Raw genomic sequence first — 15,002 nt, forward strand, 5'->3', positions numbered from 1 at the left:
GACACTTGGGTTAATTTAGAAGCGATGCTGTTTGCGTTATTTATTTTCGAGCGGTTTTTGATGCAATGCACGCTAATTAATGCATCACGCACAAATTGTCACCGTATGCGAAAAAACGCACGCCATATTAGCCATACACGCCATTACTTTCGGAAAACTACTGTTCTGAAAATGACCATTTCCCTGCAAACTGGAGGCTGCATCACTCTAGGGCCAACACATACTTGAATAAATCCCACTGCAAAGTCCATATTGTGTTGCCAAAAGCTCATGAACTTTTCTATAATTACCGCCTACCCCAAGTAGGTGTTAATTTTCGCACAGACTAATGCGATATTTAGTGCGTCTAAGTGTTTGTGAATAATGCGTATTATTTCTGCGCGCTAATTAACGCAACACGTTAAAATTAACGCATTTGGTTGTGCACTATTTAACGCATGCGATATGCGACTTAACGCATGTAATAATACTTTAGCGAAACACACGTTTTTTTGCGTCAATTTTAACGCAAAAAAGCATGCGATAAGCGTTATCGCACTTAAGTGAATCAACCCCACTGTATCTTATTTATACCTAGAAACCAACTGATCAGTAACTTTATTATGATGGTTGGTTATGTACTTGCCTATCTGACTCACTGCATTACTGATGCTATGAAGTGGAGCCCATCTGGAAAGAGATGAAGGACTGTATTAAAACACCTCTGTATATGCAGTGGATCTTGTATGCCAACTTGTTAGAAAGTCCATGCAAAATAGATCTGTAATATAATATATTATGTAGTTTTCAGTTTTCAGTGAAGGAGGGAAGATCTTTCATCCAATCACTTTTAGTACACCATGACAATCTTAATTGTTTTGCCAGAAATCATGCATTTTTAATGCAGTATTGGCAATTTAAGTTGCTACATCTTTTTTCACTTGTGATAAGTGCTGAGGTTATTCAGATTAATATCATATTGTCTGTTGTCAAAATAGACGGGGCAATATTTTTTGCTTGTGCAACTTTAAAGGGGAATAGTACAGGTATGGGAATTGTTATCTAGGATGTCTGGGTTCTGGGGTTTTCCAGATAAGGGATCTTTCTGTAATTTGGTTCTACAATATTTTTTTTTATTTGGAGGTTTCTGGATAAGAGATCCCATACCTGATGAGATATACATATATGAGTATACTAAGATATACTCAAAACTATATACTATAGTATTCGCCTGTTTAGTAGCTTGGCAACGCAAATCACTTTCTCACACTAGAATCAGCCTGAAACCAGGTAAAATCTGTCAGTGACTGACAAACATTGTGTGCTGCCAAATAAAATGTATGCTGAGAAACTTAGATGTATCATTACACATAAAACTGGAAGAAAAACTAATAAAGGCTATTTATGAAACAGATTATATCCATTACAGCAGTGGTCCCCAACCTTTTTAGCTCCAAGGACCGCTGCCATGCGCAAAAATTTTTCCACGGACCGGGGGGGGCCTTTATAGGCCTGACGCATCAATTTGCACGTTCATCTGCGTATTCCTATATGCGCCATTTTTCTACGCGCCTCTACATGCGCCCCGCGTTGATTGGAGTGGCGCTTTTATACAAGCATTATTCAGGTGGTGCTTAATTTACATTGCATTTTACTGCGCCCCACTAGAAAGAAGCCCGCGGACCAGCGGTTGGGGACCCCTGCATTACAGTGTTGTTTAAACACCAAAATGGTGACAGTTCTAGCACATAATATGTGAATCATGTTCCACAAAATCCTTTATTTTGTGTTCAACAAACATCAACAAGGGCTGGAAATTAACTGCGTCAACTGCTGGACCCAATTTGAACCATTTTGATGGAGCTCCCTAGATTGGGTGTTGCTGGCTGGCAGGCCACAAGGCCTCTGTTGCTGGGCAGGCATATGGTGCCTGCCTCACCCTCTTTTCTGCTGACTGATCCTGGCTGCTGCTGCTGCTGCTGTGTAGCTGTCTGTTCACCTATCTCTCCACCCTACACAGACATTGAACCCCATGCCTCTTGCAGGTGTCTTGACGTTGCAGGCTTCTCTTGTGAGATTGTGATGAGCACTTCAGTTGGGGACAGACAGCGCTGGGAGGTTAGCTACTGTGAGGGTTCACAATTTGGGTTGGGACCTATTGGAACCAATAGGTTCAATCGACCTATGGCCAACCCTGGAAAAGAGATTTTTTTCTGGAAGGAATAAAATACAATACAGCTGATTATAAGAAACTTCCCATTTTGTTGCATAACATTGATTTTTAAGTAATAGACTGCCCATTGCTGCACTACATATGGCTTGATCCTTTCTACAACTCCCTTTTCTCCCCTTGTCTGCTACCTCATATTTACCTCATTATTAAACCATTGGGAGGTTGCTAAGGATACATTTCATTTTTTTGACACAAAGCTATAAAAGGCGATAAGGGGGATCATAGGTAGTGATGATATGTCCTGGTTCGCTTCACCAAAAACCATTGTGCACAATGCCGCAAAGTTATTGGGCATTTTTTCACAATATTTTCTTTCATGAAAAATGTATTGAAATCAATGGGCTTTTTTGCAGCACCGCAGACGCTAAGGCTGTAAAAGACACACAAAAAATTCCCATTTGGCTTTTAGCTGATACAGAGAATACAACCAAAAAATATGAAGATGCATTTGACTTTCCTCCAAATGCCATTGCACGGGCTACTGTGAATTTTTAATGTTAATAATTCTCTGAGATAAATGTTAAAGCAATGAAAAGTCGGCTAATTATATAACTGTGCCAGGATCTTTAACATGCTGCTCACTTGCAGCATTACTGATAATAGTTGAAATGAGGAAATGCAAATGATATGGAATACACAAATCTCTCTGATTATCTTTATTGGCAGTTCTGTAGAGCAGTGTTTCTCAGGGACCACCTAGCGAGCCTCCAATTAAGGGGACACAATCATAAGGGATGGCGAGTCTGCTCCTTTTTGCAGCTGCTTTACATATTTATGTTCGTCATTGTCAAGTGTGGACATTTGCGTGGCCCTCAACAGTCTGGCCATTGTTTCCAATAAAGGTATCACTCGTATAACAATCATATATTTGAATATATATATTAATATATTTATCTGCTGTTTGTAACAAAATATCAGAGTGCATATAGAGCAGCAACATTATATATGAACACAAAGGGGCTGATTTACTAAGACACGAATTCGAATCCGAATTGGAAAAATTCCGATTGGAAAACGAACATTTTGCGACTTTTATCGTATTTTTTGCGATTTTTTCTGCGCCTTTACGACTTTTCGGAAATTGTCGCGACTTTTTCGTTACCAATACGATTTGCGCGAAAAAACGCGAGTTTTTCGTAGCCGTTACGACTTGCGCGAAAAAAGCGTTTTAACGCTACAAAGAAATCGGCAGATTTTGCGCAACTTTCGGAATGGCTACGAAAAAGTCGCGACAATTTTCCGAAAAATCGCAAAATACCGATCATTACGAAAAAAACGCAATCGGACGCATTCGGCCCGTTCGTGGGTTAGTAAATGTGCCCCAAAGTTTGACATTAAGCCTGAGCACCTTGTTTACTCTAATGGAAACCATCGGAGACTTCAGGACACACAATTAACTGTCATTTCTTTTCCTTATAAACTGTGGCAAACTCCATGCCTTTTACATGTCATCCTAATTTTCTTTTTTTATTTAATACCAGTTTCTAAAGATTTTTTTTTTTTTTATAAATTATGGCAGGTCGCCTGGACTGCCTAAAGAGCAAATCCTCTTGGTAACAATCAAAAAGATACATTAATCTATAGTCTTGATTCATCCCTGGGTGGGTTGCTTTGGCAACCACCCTGGCTCCCTTTAAAATAATTTTTTAAAGCGCATTTCAAGAGCTACACCCAGCATGAACCCAGGTTAAGAGCAAGCAGGAGCAGGAAGAAAGACCCCTGCTCACTGCTTCGCTATTATTACAGTGGGATGATGGATGAGGGTGGGGGTAGAGTTTTCAAAGCAACATAGAAAATTGTTACCTGTGTGGAAGAGCGGAAATGAAAATTTCCTTTAACTTTAGGACAGGTTGAGTGTTTTATTTTCATGTGAAATAGCTAGAAAATAGCTGTTTCTTAACCCGTGTGCTCCATGGAAACCCTGAGTGCATTTTTTTATAAAGGGATAAGCTGAACAATACTTACATCCAAAATGACTTTGTTGACTAAAATACAGTATCCAGTTCTCAAAAGGCCGATTCTGAGGAAGTGATACTGGTGTCACCCAAGTGATCATTTTGCTGTCTTCTCTATCAAACTTCAGTATTCAACTCACTTGTATTCCAGTTTCCATTCTTTGTGGAATAAACACATTGTTTTCTTTCTGTTATACACACTAAACAAGGCATCTTATGTTCTAATGCTTGTCACAGTCTAGAAAACTTAATTATTCTACATGTAATTACTATATATTATAGAGCAACATGGTTTTTCTTTCTCTAAATCAAACAGATATACAGCAGCTTTCATGGGCTTAATACTAATGCATTTTTTGACTGGTGTAAAATATATGTATATATTTATATATCACTTTTCCTATATGCAATAATCTTATGTTATTGTCTTTACTCTTTTCTTTACATCCTGCTTTATTCTCCTCTTACATACCTCCCCCCTAAACTTTTTTCCTTACCTTCCCCTAGGAGTTCATTTTTATATACATTGTTCTTGCAACTCCATTTATACCCTCATATTAAAAGGCAGCTCTACCCAAAAACAACTTAAAATCTTTTTAAAAAAGTAAACATCACTTTAAGTGAAATCCATACCCATATAGGCGAGACTCTCTGGGCATAAAATGTGTGGAAGGACTGGGTTTTTATGTGGTTCTGGGATGTGGCATAGTGTTTACTGATGAACTACCGTTCTCAACAATCCTCCTTGATAGCTGCTGTCTAGTTATGCAGGAAGCTGAGGTTCAATTTAGGTTTCTGAATCATAAATAAACACTTGTAGATTATAATAGATAATATGCTTCTTACTAAAATTGAAAAGACTATTAGAAGTCACCTCGGAGATCCGTGACCTTTATAAAAGCACTTAGGCCGTTTCTAATAGCCTTATAAATTACAGCAGGCAGTACATTATCCTCTTTTCATCTCTCTCTCTCTCAATCTGTCACATCTGCTGCCTGTTGGATCCAAAGCACCTGATGTTGACATTATTTTGACCAGAAACTTTACCTTATAAATTGACATCTGTATGCCTCAAAAATGCACACTTTGATTGGGACAGGAAGCTAATCCCTGCAAATAAATATGACCATTTCCCCTTTAACATGATGAGCACTAAATCTGCTGATTAATGGAAATAGGCATCATCACCTTCACAGAACACTGCTTTTCTTTGTACAATCAGAGCTGGGGAAGAAGGGGTCATGCCTGATTATCTGCCAACAGGCGTTTTCCCGTTAGAGGCAATCCCAAAGCCTGACATTTACATTGTGCTGCTTGCATCCTAGTAGCCACAAATCCTGGAGGTGTAGGGGCAGATTTACTAAAACTCCATCATTTCTCATTGTTTTTATTTTCGAATTCGTCTAAACTTATTTTCCTGAATGTCTAATATTTACTAAAAAAACGTTGCACGGAAAAGTTGCTGACACAATTGAAAAAGTCGGGATTTTCGGACAAACCCCAAATCAGCAAAGTTTTGAGACAAAAGAAAAGACAACAAGGAAAGGGACTCTGCCATTGACTTCTACATGAATTTGGCAAGTTTAATCTGGCAAATTGTTGAATTCGGATTTTTAGCCGTTTAGACACATAATCAATCTTTGAGAAGTTGCAAAAAAAAATTTGAATTGAGTTTAAAATTAAAAATCGATGGTTAGTAAATGAGCCCCTTAGTGACCATTAGCTTGACTGTTGTTCTATTCATAAATAAGAGCTACTAAAGATTAAATCAGGCCCTGGAATCCGTTTAAGAGCATTTATTTCCCCAGTAAATGCCATTCGGCATCTAAAGCACAGTGAGTACAACAACTTTTTAAAATACTTTAGATTGGTGGAGACAAGACATGATAATACATAGTGTGGCTCTGACTGAATGCAGTGCTGGCAGACACGATAAAGTGGCAGATGATTTTTTTCAGTGGCTCCCGAATCTCCTGATTGGGTTAATATATTGTTGGGATCAGAGCTCTCTTCTCTTCCAAGATAAGCTTTGTGCACATCTCCATTTGTGCCCTAAAGTGATACTACATGTTATAATGTGAATATTTGATGCTACATAGTGAGATTCCCTTGTGTTTTAAATGCTGCAACTTTTGTACGGAAAACTCAATTTAATAATCATAAATAAACGTAGACCATTTTATAGAGCAAAAACATAAGTTCTTTAGAGACTTTCCTGCTGAACTCTTTCTACTTTCTTACCGGCTGGAGACAACACACTCATGCTGTGAGTCACTGACAGATTTCACCTGCTGTCACCGGCTGATATAGAGAATTGTTCAGCAATTGCAGAGCGAATGGTTGGTAAGTAGGGAAACAATGTTAGGCTGAGTAAGCACAATCATAAAGCATTTACACCCTGAAACGTAAGAGAAAAATAAAATCTACTTTTGAAAAATTAAGCATTGAGCACAATTTGTATGCATGTTTGTTTGTATAAATGGCAGTTCCCCTTTAACTATAAAATTGTGCTTAAATCATCGTCAATCACCGTGATCATTGTACAGGATTTGTTATAAGGATCATAATAAATATATGTACTCAAACCCCACTCAGTATGCCACATTTCATGAAAAATCATGACATATTTATAGTGTACTTTTCATTGAAATAAATAAAATCACATTAAAAATATAAAGGGTGGGTATTTTAATTGCCCCTAGATACAGTCTCATTTGAGGCATATGCATTTCCCAGCAAAATAATGAGTGATGTGGTGTTAAATATGGCAAAAAAATATTCTTTTCAATTGTATTTGAGCTCTTTTGTTTTTTTAGTGCATCGTAAGAAACTTTATTCCAGAGTTCAAATTTTACAAAACCAAACAAAAATATTAGTTCTATAAATTGTTCTACCATTTTATTTAATTGCCCTGCTATGTTTAGCAGTCTCAATGTATCTCTTGCAATGGACAACAGTCAAGACCCCCTTTTTGCCCACACACTCCCCAAAACCTCTGGACATCCTACTTTCTTTCTTTTACAGTTAAGACATGTAGTAAAAGTCCTTGACAAAAAGGTCTGGAAAAAGATTTAAAATAGGCCCTGGCATTTTAAGTACACAGATGCTAATACTGACCCCACAGGCCAAATAAATAGTAACTGTCTATGGCATCTTACAGCGGCCCCTCTGTCATTTACTAGAATCTACAGATTGCCAGTCCGGGCCTGTTGACAAATATATTTATTGCAAAATTTTTTGCTTGCATGTAATAGGATTAACATTTATATTCATTTTGGGAACCCATAAATGTTCAAGTCACTTTTCAGTTTAATTGTTGTCTAATAAACAATATTACATTGCAAAGTGTTTTAAACATTTTTTATTTCGTTTATATACTGTACCTCCTAATTGTCCATATTAAATGTTGGCAGTCTCATGTACAAGCAAGACTAGGTAGGGTTTTGGTAGATCAGGTAGCCAAATATGTTTTGTTTCTTTAAATTCTATGTAAGCATTTATTTTAAAAAATCCTTTATTTCCATAGATGCACCAATATTTGCTTTGTGCATCATGAACAGAGCATTTGCTTTGGGTAGAAAACGTTACTGTTAAAAAGCAAAAAACACCTAATTCCATTGGGCAGTGATTGTTTGGCTTTCTCAGTACTGGTGTTAGGCCTACTACAGGTGTCTCGAGTAAGGGTAGAATTTGGGAATAACATTACATTTAGAAAGTAGGACTATTCAACGTCAGTAAGAAAGCAGCTGAAAGGCTGTGGGTTGTGCAATACATATATAAAGAATAATCCCCCCAACCTTGCCCTAGTCCAAACATCCCTTTAAGAGCTGAAGGTTGAATGTTTAGTACAGATCCATGTCTGTTCTGACCATTCAACCTTTAGCTTTTAATGGGATCTTTAGATCTAGGGCAAGATCTGTTATCTGTAAACCCATGATGGTTTAAGTCCTGAATTACAGGAAGGCCATCTCCTATAGACTCTATTAAAAGCAAATAATGCTAATTTTTAAGAATGATTTTTTTTTCTTTCTGTAATAATAAAACCTCCATGAACTTTTATGATGCTTGTGTTGCTCTCCAACTCTTTTAATATTTGACTGTGGCTTACGAGTAAGAAAAGTTGGGGACCCCTGACTTAAGGTATGGATATCCAAATTACGCACACCTGATCTGGAAAACCCCAGGTCCTGACCATTTTAGATAACAGGTCCCATTCCTGTACATAGTGTTTTTTTCTTTAAGTTTCCCAACCTTCCTTTACTGAACACTGCCCCTGCTACTCTAATGTCAGCCCTGAGTCCTATAATCTATGCATGTCAGATTAAGATGTTATGATTCTTTCTGACAATGTGCCAGTCCATGTTTACGGTGTGAAAATACTTTAATAACTATAAGAGCAAAATAACAGAGGCAAGGAGGTGTAGCGCTTTGCCACAGAAGTGACCTAATTTAATACTAGCACAGCATATGGGCTGCTCCGCGTCTACATCCAGGATGAACTCTGGGGGATACCATAGTTATCAGTTGGAAATAATGACACTCTTTGTACAAAGTTGGTAGCAGAGATGATGCTTTGGAAAAGTGGAACAAACAAATGCCTTGTAATCAGATCTAGTTACGATAATGATATGGTGGCGGTGGGGAGGCGAATACATTTGGTCTAGCCTCTCTTTATCTAAACCCCACGGCTGCTTTTCTAAGGAAGTTGTTTATTTGCATACAGCAAGAGTCGCATCAGTCTGACTTTATCTTCCTCCTTTTCTGCTTCCTGTCTTGAAACAGCCCAGATACAGGGAAGGCCCTAGCCAAGGCCCATAGTCAAAGGGAAAGCTAGCAGCCAAGCCATGCTGCCAGTGTGTAAAAACTGTTTATTACATATTCTTCACAGTTTTGTTATTCCTTTGGGTGGTGGGAGCCTGGCTGGCAAAAAAGGAAGCAAAAGAAAAGTTTTGAACTATATATAGGAAGCACATAAGTAATACATTGGCAGCTAAATATGTATGTTACTTTATATACAGCACTTATTGGGGTCATTGGTTGCTTAGTGATGCCACTTGTGTCACATGACTTATTAAAACTTGTATATTACAGCAATTTACTACAACCCACCCCAACCCATGCTATTCATACCTACTTATGCCAAGACATGTCTCCATCTCCCCTAAGCCCCCTAACAATTTTACATAAAATCTGCCCTTTTTCACATCCATGAATCATGTTGGCTCTGGTTACATAGCATTACCCGGAGGATATGTTAATTTGTGAGAATTTATATTTAACCATTCTGGCCCAAGCATTTAAAATATATAACTGTTTCAGTATAATATATTGTGCAAGCTCTGCTATGGCTACTTAAAGAAAGCTAGAGAAAAATCAAGTGATTCTGTTGTTTCCAAACTTCAAAACTACACCAACACCTATTAGCAAATTTGGACCATTTTAAACAGTTTTACAAAATGCACAAATAAACAGACATGTCAGTTTTTTATTGTGACTTTCTACTTGCACATATACTGAGCCCTTCTTCAGAGAAATGACTGTGGTTGTGGGATAGCATGTATAGTAGGGAGAGATGGTGCCTATAGTAGCAATGGGATAATAGCCTCTGGGAAGGGACTGTGGCTGTGGGATAGCAGGTATAGTAGGGAGAGATGGTGCCTATAGTAGCAGTGGGGGGATAATAGCCTCTGGGAAGGGACTGTGGCTGTGGGATAGCAGGTATAGTAGGGAGAGATGGTGCCTATAGTAGAAGTGGGGGATAATAGCCTCTGGGAAGGGACTGTGGCTGTGGGATAGCAGGTATAGTAGGGAGAGATGGTGCCTATAGTAGCAGTGGGGATAATAGCCTCTGGGAAGGGACTGTGGCTGTGGGATAGCAGGTATAGTAGGGAGAGATGGTGCCTATAGTAGCAGTGGGATAATATCCTCTGGGAAGGGACTGTGACTGTGGGATAGCAGGTATAGTAGGGAGAGATGATGCCTATAGTAGCAGTGGGGGGATAATAGCCTCTGGGAAGGAACTGTGGCTGTGGGATAGCAGGTATAGTAGGGAGAGATGGTGCCTATAGTAGCAGTGGGGGGATAATAGCCTCTGGGAAGGAACTGTGGCTGTGGGATAGCAGGTATAGTAGGGAGAGATGGTGCCTATAGTAGCAGTGGGGGGATAATAGCCTCTGGGAAGGGACTGTGGCTGTGGGATAGCAGGTATAGTAGGGACAGATGGTGCCTATAGTAGCAGTGGGATAATAGCCTCTGGGAAGGGACTGGGGCTGTTGGATAGCAGGTATAGTAGGGAGAGATGGTGCCTATAGTAGCAGTGGGGGGGGATAATAGCCTCTGGGAAGGGACTGTGGCTGTGGGATAGCAGGTATAGTAGGGAGAGATGGTGCCTATAGTAGCAGTGGGATAATAGCCTCTGGGAAGGGACTGGGGCTGTGGGATAGCAGGTATAGTAGGGAGAGATGGTGCCTATAGTAGCAGTGGGGGGATAATAGCCTCTGGGAAGGGACTGTGGCTGTGGGATAGCAGGTATAGTAGGGACAGATGGTGCCTATAGTAGCAGTGGGATAATAGCCTCTGGGAAGGGACTGGGGCTGTTGGATAGCAGGTATAGTAGGGAGAGATGGTGCCTATAGTAGCAGTGGGGGGGATAATAGCCTCTGGGAAGGGACTGTGGCTGTGGGATAGCAGGTATAGTAGGGAGAGATGGTGCCTATAGTAGCAGTGGGATAATAGCCTCTGGGAAGGGACTGGGGCTGTGGGATAGCAGGTATAGTAGGGAGAGATGGTGCCTATAGTAGCAGTGGGGGGATAATAGCCTCTGGGAAGGGACTGTGGCTGTGGGATAGCAGGTATAGTAGGGAGGGATGGTGCCTATAGTAGAAGTGGGATAATAGCCTCTGGGATGGGACTGGGGCTGTGGGATAGCAGGTATAGTAGGGAGAGATGGTGCCTATAGTAGTACAGGTATAGGACCCATTATCCAAAATGCTCGGGACCAAGGGTATTACGTATAAGGAGTATTTCTGTAATTTGGATCTCCATACATTAAGTATACTAAAAAATCAATAAAATGTTGATTAAACCCAATAGAATTATTTTGCATCCAATAAGGATTCATTATATCTTAGATGGGATCAAATACAGGGTACAGCTTTGTTATTACAGAGAAAAAGGAAATCAATTTTAAAAATGTGAATTATTTCATTAAAATGGAGTCTATGGGAGACTGGCTTTCCGTAATTCTGAACTTTCTGGATAATGGGTTTCCGGATAATGGATCCCATACCTGTAGTTAGATACTAGCCTTGGGGAAGGGACTGTGGCTGTGCAAATCAGGAGACCATCTCATTAAGTGCATGCCTGTGGTGAAACATGGCCACCTGTATCAGAAGCTCCCTCCCAATGCAGGACAAAATACTGTTGTTTAAAAAGATTATCATTTCCTCGATAGGTGCCCATTTAAGCTCAATTTTGCCCTACCTGCGGCCATTCAGTTTTACCAGGGTGTTTAAAGGTTTAGGGCCCCTGCATTAATAATGGGGACCACACTAAGGTGATTTACAAAGACGAGTGCTAAATTGCACAAGTGCAGTTACCCATAAAACCAAAGAGTGATTAGATTTGAGCAGTCTACTACCAGTTGAGGTGGCCATACCCGTTAAGATCCACTCATTTGGTGAGCTGATCATTCATCGGGCATGGACTCTATGGGAGATAACCTTCCTGTAATTTGGATCTTTCTAAATAACGGGCTTCCGGATACAGGATCTTATGCTTGTATAATGAAGTCAATCTTCCAAGGACATTGAAACAGGGTCCATTTTGCTCTGTCATCTGAATGGTCTGAATTAGCAACTCCCTTTATCCCTAGCCAGCCAGTGATTGACTGATGCTTAGATTGTATTGATACAACTCCCAGCACTTGTCTGATGATCAGATGACAATGAAGTTACAGTACAGTTCCCCCAGTCACACCTTTAGCATCACACAGCAGCATCCTCACATAGTGAATCTCCCTAACCTCATGCCCTGGGGTCTGATCCAGGCCAGGCCTGGCAATCTGTGGATTCTGGGGAATGCCAGTCACTATTTAGTTGGCTGGTAGGGCCTATTTTGTATCCCAGTACAGACCCAGTCTGAATACCCCCTTGCTAATTAAAGTGACTCAGGAGAAAACAGACCCCAATGCTACAGCGCACTCCTCCGCTTTTGCAATAATTGTGCCAAATAAAAAGCTGAATTGTCATTAGGACTTTGCCTGACACAGCAGCACCACCGCAAAACTAAAATTAGCAAAATGTCAGAAATGAAAAGATTGATTCACCCAGACGCAATTATCATTTAAAAGTGCTTGATTGAGGTGCTGCAGTGGGGTGATTTATTCTGCATACCATATACATAATTAAAGTAGTGGAGCGGAGTAATTTATCAATCTAGCTGAGGATGGAGGTGAGCGAGCTGTATATGTTTGTTTTAATAAAATCCCGGGGCCACCCCTTACACTTCCTCTGTCTTCCTCTTCCTCTGCTTCAGTCTCTGGTTTGCACTGGCAGACACTGGGAGGGCATAGTGGGCAAACTGGTGGTGTGCAGGGACTAATATACAATGGGATCTGGGGGGAATTCCATATCCAGCTTTTGTGAGAATAAATACTAACAATGGAACTTTGACATCTATACATGCATATGGCCCTGGTGGTGTTGTTGTACTGCAACTACCACACGCCCAGGAGTTAAAAAGGGAAGACTACAAGCTGTCAAAATCCAGTGTAGAGTACATGTAAACAAAAGAGCTGCATATATATATATTCATTCTACACATGTACAATAAAGACACACATACTGGGTCATTTATTGAAAGTTCAATAAATGGGCCCAGATTTGCAGCATGCCTTTATAGCACTTGTGCCTATGTGCTCTAGCTCAGGAGCAGGGCTGCACTTTGCACAGTCAGGGGCCTAACTACAAGTTTCAGGGTCCCTCAGCAAAATCTTATATTTAAATGGCTTGGAAGCCTGTGACCCACTAGGGCCCCCAGGAACTGCAGGGTCTTCTTATAGTACCACATCTGCATGCAGCAAACAGCACCATAAGTTACACCCAAAGATGCTAACACTTAGTGAATAATGTATGGGGCATGTCCCCATTAACTCATCCCTTACAGGGCCGGCACAACTGGCACACAAAACTGTGTGACTCCAGAATAGGGGCAGAATTTTATTGAAATGCTGGGAACGAATAATGCAATGTGCCAAAGTATTGCACTTTGTGTCCTTTGATAAATGAGCTCTATATTCTAGAGATCAGGGCCAATGCAGTTAACTACAACTTCTCTACCAACAGATTGTAGCAGAAGTTAATGGCATTCAGGTTGGGTATCCCTGCCCTGTTTCAGTACCTACTATAGTTCCCTGCCATTACTCAGCCTACAGGTACCTGCCCTACTGAGTGCAGCAAACAACAAGATGTCACCTGCTGGCTAAAAATGGCAGTGCAGCCGCCAAGCACTAATAATTATACATATTAACACCTCTTGGGTTGTTTGGGTCTAACTTGGAGGAAGGCTGGAGGGATTCCAGGCACCTGTAAACCCCCACCCCTGTGAGCACATAGGAGTGACACTGGAGGGACATGTTAAAAACAGCAATGGAAAGGGGGTCTCCTGGGGATGAGGAAGAGTATGGTACTAGAGAACAGTTAAAAATAATGAGATATCCAAGAGAGGATAGAGAAAGTGAGGGGAGTGCAGCAGGAGACAGGGGGAGTGGAACTACAGAGAGAGGGAGAGAGAGGGAGGGAGGGAGAGGGGGAGAGAAGACAGGGAGGGGGGAGAGGAGCAGAGAGGGAGGTAAGAAAACGACACCTCTCCAGGCACACTCCGTTTTAAATCCACAGCCCTTTCCCTCCGCTACACGTTACAAAGCCAGAGAGCTCTTCCTTGTGCCATTCGCCCGGCCGCCTGTCATTTCCTTCCCGGACACTCTGTGGACTTTCCATCCTGCCCGCCCCCCGCCGTGCCCGGCCATTGGCTGCTATTGGACTGACTTGGGATCCCAGCCGCCGCTCTGTGCCCAGCCAAGGGGAGACCATACGGTGCCCAAGGTGCAGCAGCCGTGTGCCAATGAGAGCAGATCGTACGGACGAGTAGTAGCACATGTCTCCTGTAAGTACAGCGCTATGCAGCCGGGGGTTACTTTTTTGCTCAATGACAGCACAGTTCCTTCCAAGCAGCAGCCCTGATATTGAACTACATCTCCCAAACCCCCACTCTGGGTGCCCCAGTTCTACAGCAGATGGAGTGCAGGTTGGCAATGACCTATATGTCACCTACCTGGACTGAAACAGGCTACAAACAGAAGTACTTTTTGCCTGTGCATCAGGGCTAGCTAACATGTGCCTTACTTACTGTCTGTCTAAATCTGCTGAGAACTTTAGTTTAACAATAGTTATAGAAGCCTCGACTTCTTGGCACACTTTTCTGTGCACAAAAGTACTTATTGTATATTATCAATGAGTCAGGAGCTTTTTATACATGCAGAAGGCAATGAAATGGCCAGAATCACTTTCCCCATTCTGTTTAAGGACTTCTGTGAGGTGGGCCAGTTGCATTGGCATTTCTGTAGCATGGGTATTCCTGTGCCCCTGACCTTGTGCCGCTTTGTAGCCACTTTATCATTTTCCAAAGCAGATCAGGTTGCATAACTGTACTGTAACAATAACAGGCACTTCCTACAGGATATGATCCCTACTTGTCATCCACAGCCTTGCACTGTAAACAGCTAGACTCCTATAGAGCAGCATGAAGTGTCAGGTTAATATGGGCATCTGTCACAC

The 15,002-nt window shown here is 41.1% G+C and overlaps 1 protein-coding gene across 15 annotated transcripts in view; it reads left to right on the forward strand.

The window, feature by feature from the left end:
- Positions 1-15,002, forward strand: part of mef2c (MADS box transcription enhancer factor 2, polypeptide C (myocyte enhancer factor 2C)) — a 167,552-nt gene that overhangs the window by 18,321 nt on the left and 134,229 nt on the right. The window contains exon 1 of one of the 15 annotated variants that reach the window (XM_012968474.3): positions 14,016-14,331. The gene's annotated coding sequence lies outside the window, so the exon portion shown is untranslated. 15 annotated transcript variants of the gene reach the window in all.

The sequence above is a fragment of the Xenopus tropicalis genome, chromosome 1 (genome assembly GCF_000004195.4).
Source record: "Xenopus tropicalis strain Nigerian chromosome 1, UCB_Xtro_10.0, whole genome shotgun sequence".
Lineage (NCBI taxonomy): Eukaryota > Metazoa > Chordata > Amphibia > Anura > Pipidae > Xenopus > Xenopus tropicalis.